General features: G+C 52.3%; 2 long non-coding RNA genes across 3 annotated transcripts; one reads left to right on the plus strand and one right to left on the minus strand.

Annotated features, from left to right (window-relative positions):
- Positions 1-1,025: 1,025 nt before the first annotated feature.
- On the minus strand, positions 1,026-3,546 carry LOC136793875 (uncharacterized). 2 transcript variants are annotated; one of them, XR_010839910.1, is made up of 3 exons: positions 3,163-3,546; positions 2,572-2,746; positions 1,026-1,473 (listed from the first exon to the last, which is right to left on the minus strand). It is a non-coding gene; the product is annotated as an uncharacterized lncRNA (long non-coding RNA). The 2 variants fall into 2 exon arrangements; XR_010839911.1 differs by having other exon boundaries at positions 2,572-2,764.
- A 788-nt stretch (positions 3,547-4,334) lies between these two features.
- LOC136793876 (uncharacterized) lies at positions 4,335-4,798 on the plus strand. Its single transcript, XR_010839912.1, has 2 exons — positions 4,335-4,437; positions 4,529-4,798. It is a non-coding gene; the product is annotated as an uncharacterized lncRNA (long non-coding RNA).
- The last annotated feature ends 1,175 nt before the right edge of the window (positions 4,799-5,973 follow it).

The following is a 5,973-nucleotide window of genomic DNA, read 5'->3' on the forward strand; positions in this document are numbered from 1 at the left end:
TTCCTGGATTGTGCTTCTTTGTATGTTTCAAACATCTGCACTGTTCGATGAGATGTTGAGATGGCCCAGGCTTGACTTCTTACCCTCATTCCTCTGTAAAACTCACAGCAGCTATAAAAGCTGGCTGTTTTCTAGAAATTGTACCTCTATTATTTTTTTGTATACATGATGTGACACCTGCATAGACATATCAGGGCTGACCCTGTAGAAGTTCAACTTGGCTTTTCTTTTTCCTGCAGAGCACATCTGATGAAAGTCAGATGGGGTTTAGGTCATCAGTGGGAGTTTGCCAACGGAGTTGTACTTAAAGGGATGGGAAAATAACAATAGATGTGTGTGTGTCCTCAGGCTAAGACACTAATTTGGTGAAAGGGACACTTTCTGAGGAAACAGGAGGCTTTATAAATTTACATAAACTTAGGAAAGCTCTTGGGTGTTTCAGAGCTTGCAGGGATGGATTAAAAAATTCTCCCGGTAGTTCCAAGGCTGACTTTGCTGAGAATGCGACTCATTTCCCCTAACGCGTGTGTACGTGTGTCACGCTGGCTCTGGTAGACGTGCGCTCCAGCAAATTCCCACAGCTTATCAGACAAGTCAGTAGATTACGCCCGCGCTGCCATACCTCTGTTCCCAGCCCAAGTTGAAGAGGATCTCGTACCTTCATTACCTGATATTAGCACATCCGAATGGGTGTATGATGCTTGGCAACACAATAAATTATTATTGCATTTACTTTCACCCACACGCTCTCTTTTTTTTTTTTTTTTTGGCATTTAAAAACGACCTTTTAGGGCTTCCCTGGCGGCGCAGTGGTTGAGAGTCCGCCTGCCGATGCGGGGGACACGGGTTCGAGCCCCGGTCCGGGAGGATCCCACGTGCCGCGGAGCGGCTGGGCCCGTGAGCCGTGGCCGCTGCGCCTGCGCGTCCGGAGCCTGTGCTCCGCAACGGGAGAGGCCACAGCAGTGAGAGGCCCGCGTACCGCAAAAAAAAAAAAAAAAAAAATTAAAAGAAAAAAAAAACGACCTTTTAACATTTTAAGAATTTCTAACAGTCTGAGAAAAGAAACAACCTCATAGATGCCATATGGAGTGTTTTACCTGATGGATGAGCTTCGGTAAGTACTCATCGGGACGTACACTCAATCTTTTCAAAAGGTCAATCAAGAATTAACCCCACGGCTACAGGGACGCCCTTGCCCTACCTTCTTCACTAAACCCTTGGATGAAAGAAGAGAGGACAATGACAGCATATGTTGTCATTGGAAGTCGTGACATGGCCTCGAGGAAGCCTCCACCCTCTGTGGGTGCAGACCCACCTGTGTCGGGTCCAGAGGGCGTGCAGGTGGATGGAGCAGCTCTCCCGCTTGGAAACGTACAAGGGTCCTAGGCTCCTACACTGTACAGAGTCTGAATTTGGAGCAGGAAAGGGTCTTCAGAAATAACCTTGCTGCATGTTAGAATCTGCCGGGGAGCTCTGAAAACAAAACCAAAACGATACCTACTGTCAACTGAAAAATAACACATAACCTAGAAGTTGAGAATTATGTTTTATTCGGTAGACTTTCTGAGGACTTGAGCCTGTCGGGTAGTTCTGAGGGACCATCGGAAGAGGTAAGGGAGAAGCCAGGCTACATACGGGGTTTTGCAACAAAGACCGGGTGGTCAGAATTTCAAAAGATGACATTTCATTAGATAAAACCAGACATCTCAAGGTAAGGAATTTAGCACTTTTCCATTTATGGGAAGATGCAAGAATCTGGGCTTATGGAAATCATTCCTTTAATGGGCACCTTAGGTAGGGCCAGGATCCTGCTCTTCCGCTTCCTGAATCCCCTCAGGGTACACAGTTTGGGGGAGGCAGGGGCCACGACAGTGGCTGACGGCCATATGACGGCCATATCCTTTGCTTTCACTGACGTGACAGGCGACTTTCTTCCTCAGCACTACCAATGCCTGTGCTATAAACCACTTGAATAAGGCTTTCTGGGGATGGGGCCCAGGCATCAGTATTATCTAAGCTACCAGGTAATTCTGACATAGATTAAGGCCAAAAAACCCCATTGATCCTGGTCTAATCCCTTTATCTTACATATTGTGGTCACACAGTTAACTAGGGCCCAGACTGGAGACAGATTCTCTGGTATGTTCTCTTTAAATATCAATAACCCACAAGGGGAAAAACATAAAGTTGGTTTGGGCGTCTCCAGTATTCCCACTCTTCTGTATTTACTTCTTTGGCTATGTCCTCACTCCCAGCCAACCCTCTTGGGTTTCTGTGCCCTCAGGTTTCCTCCCTTTCCTGCTACCCCTTGGTGCTTAGGAAAGACCCATGACCACTCACGGTGATTTTGGTGTGTATCATCTCCCTCCCACGGTTATATATGCATTTGAACATTTGCAAAGCCTTTAAAGCTACTTCATCCTTCCGGGATTTCAGCTCTATCGACTGTAGATAGAGCTTGGGGTTCAAGAATACGGTTCTCATAATGGAATCGTAGATATTAGCGAGTGGGTCATGAAGGAATTCTAACTTGAGGAAGAGACCTTCTCTCATCCTTGAAATTACACTCACTTAGTTGCCCACGCTCCATATTTTAAGGGGGACCGTCCCAAGGTGTGTTCAGTCCACGGCACTGATTTCGTGCCACTTCTGTGCCATCGAGGAGCCCACACCCTCCGTCATACTACTCCACCAAAATAAGCTCTTCCATGTTTCTCTGGGAAGTCAGGAATTAGCTGTGAGCCACCTAAATGGGAAAGATGGGCTGAAAAAATATATATTTTTTTCCTAAAGGAGGAAATTAGAAAAATGGACTAAAGGGAGAGAAAGAAAATTTCTAAAATGTGTGAACAGTTATCTATGAATAGTGAGCTGACAGATGCTTTCAATGTTTTTTTAAAAAATATGATTTTATAACAGTTTTTTATAAGCATGCACGATTTCTATAATCAGAAACACAAATTAATATTTTAAAAGAATAGACCCATTGCTGGAGGTTTGTGGGCCTCCAGGAGTGAACATTCAGACTGTCTGGTTGGCCAGACGCCGGCCTCTTACAGGTCAGCTGGTAAAGCGCTGAGCAGCAGGAGTCTAACCCTTTGACCCTGAACTTGCCTGGGGAAAGTACAGCAGCTCTAGGAGAGGAAAGATTTCAAGTCTTACGCAGCAGTCACGACTCCGAGGGGCAGAGGCGGTGAGATTCTTCCTTGGGGGCAGTTCCTGGAGGTGATGGTTCAAGGTGGTAAGATTCTTCCTTGGGGGCAGTTCCTGGAGGTGATGGTTCAAGGCACTTGGGGCGGTGGGGGTGGGGCAGGCCCGCAGGCTGCTGGGTCGCGGTGTTTTATCGTCCTCCTTGAGTTGTGGAACTGCCCTGCCGCCTTGGAACTAGCCTGCTTGTGGTCCGAAGAGGTTGAGTGAAGGACTGATTCACTTTCCCCAAGAAGATGGAGGGAGGCTGTGGTCCTCCAGACAGAACCGTTAGGGAAGTGACGGGAACAGGATGGCGTCCTTCCTGTCTGCAAGTGGAGAGGAAGTGGCTCCATCTGTAGAAATGCTTGAGGGAAAGAAACACGGGGCATATATGCTTGAGGGTGATCTTGTGCGTAAGAGCCACAGTCAATGAGTATAGTAGATGGAAATTGCATTTGCGCTCATGCCTGACCCAGGAGCCCATTCCCTCCTCAAGGAACGTACGTTTGAGTGCAGGGAGGCCGGCGACAAGCAACGATCTTAAGGACGTGGCATGGAATAGTAAGAGGTGCCAGGTGCGCAGAAAAAGCAAGGGGTGAGGAAGCAGCAGCCCTGGAACCGACCCCATGGGGTCTGGGGAAGAAGTTGGTTCCTGGCTTCCTTCCCAGGTTGGGAGGGAATGAGATGCAGCCGGAGAAGAGCTTGTTGGTCTTGGGAGGCGGGCACATTCCTCCGAGGGGAGGGCGGGGTGCTGGGGGCGGTTGGACACAGATGTCCGGGTCCGGAGTTCCATTCTGTGGGCTGAGGAGCAGGGGACGCACCCTGTTCCTGGGCAGGATGACCTAATAAGGCCTCTTCCATCTTTGCGCGCTGACAGCCTGGCCGCAGAGAGGACTCCCCGTTCTCCCTGGCAGGCGCTGCAGAGGCCACAGTGTTTAGGGTTTCTGAGCACCACTGAGTGTTCCAGACAGAGACTCTCCATGTGACCTTCCCCTGAGCTGCGGGGGGAAGGGTATGGGAGGGAGGGAGGGGAGGGGGAGGGGGGAGGGGGAGGGGGAGGGGAGGGGGAGGGGGAGGGGGAGGGGAGGGGAGGAGGGAGGCGGAGGGTCCAGGAGAGGAGCCTCCCATTTCAGCCTCTGGCACCAGGCTCTCGGCTGAGACCAGGCAGACAGGGAAGAGACAGAAGGAAAAAATGCCAGGGCTCCAGTTGTACCCGGAAGCTTTTCTAAAGCAGCTGGAGCTGAGAAGGTAAAGAGGATAAAGGCCTGTAGGAGCAGGGGCGTTTGGGGCTTGGGGGCCTTTCTGCAGCGTTGATGTGCTAAAGCCTTACTTCCCGCAGGAGCCCCGACGCAGGGCCGGGACCGCAGGTCACACTTCTTTCCCTGCCTCTTGGGAGGTGATTCGGGAAAGGACTTCTCCCCCCGGGGAGGGGAAGAGTGGGTTGTGTCCTTGCGTGCTGCAGCTGGAGGAAGCTTCTGGATCACAGTCACCGCGTCACATGCTGGGGCCTTGGCGAGATACAGGGCGAGCCGTCCGTCCGAGGCCCGGGGTGTCATTTCCGCGAGGCCGGTCTCTGATGTGCCGCCATAAATAAAAGCCTGGAACAGAGGCTTTGTTTGTGTTTGCACGTTCTTTTGCCATGAAAGGGCACAACTGGAGACAGGAGGTCCGGGCCGGTGAGAGCAGACGCCCGGGGTCGGAAGGAGGACGCGGTTGGTTCTCGGGCTAGAGCTCAGGTTTTCCCTTAAAGTGAATTGCATCACCTTTCCACGGGCTGCGCGTTGAACGAGGCCCGGGCTGTGGGGGTCGTTAGCACGATGCGTGAGTCCACAGCCTGCCCGGGGCCTTTGGGACCAGGCGGCGGCCTTCTCTGCTTGGAGTCGCCCCGGGCTGGCCCGTCCTTCGTGGCTGCCGGGGGGACGGGTGCGGGCTGTGGAGAGGCGTGGAGTCCTGAGCCGGGAGCGGCCCGGGCGAGTCACTACTGGCTGCTGTGGGCCGCTGGCTGAGTCCCTTCTCTTCTCAGGCCCTTTGTTTGCCATCATTGCGGGGAGGGGTCAGAGGAGACCCGTGTTTCTGGAACTCTGCTGCTTGGAAGGTGAAGGCGGGCTTGGGGCTGGGGAGACAGCTGCCACAGGCCCCCATCCACAGCCCTGAGAGCTTTTTTTCATGTCATATAGTATGTGGTATGTTAGAATATGTTTAGAATAGAATAGAATAGAATATTACCGCGCTGGACTTCAGGGTAAGCTCGTATTTGCAGGAAGGATTCCGTTACCCGAAAAGGTTAAACACCCCTGCGTCCGGTGACTTCCGAGGCCCCTGGATCCGTGATTCCGTTACCCCTGAAACAGTCCTGAGCAGAGCCCGAGAAGACTGGCATTGTTTACTTAGAAGTCTGAAAACATGCCAAGAATTCACAGTCAGAAGAACACCCTTCGGTCCCTCACTTATCTGCAGGGCAAAGCAGGCTCGCTGGACACATTGTGCGGTCCTGGCGCAGCAGCGCTGCGGGAGAAGGCCTCGCCGCTCAGGCCATTTGCGGCTTCCAGCCAAGTCCACTCACTGTCCCTGGGACGTGCTTGAGCAGGGGAGGCCCGAGCCTGCCCTGGGGCCGGCAGCGGCCGCTCCGGAGAGCACGAGGCCTTCGTCACCTGTGGACGCGGGCGATACTGACTCTTCTCACGGTTTACAGGGAGATGTGAGATCTGTGTCGCGTGGTGAGCCTTCAGTCTCCAGAGAGGAGAGGTCGCGCTGTTGGAGGTTAAGTGAAGCGACCGGAGGTGA

Source organism: Kogia breviceps, chromosome 3, assembly GCF_026419965.1.
Source record: "Kogia breviceps isolate mKogBre1 chromosome 3, mKogBre1 haplotype 1, whole genome shotgun sequence".
NCBI classification, from domain to species: Eukaryota; Metazoa; Chordata; class Mammalia; order Artiodactyla; family Physeteridae; genus Kogia; species Kogia breviceps.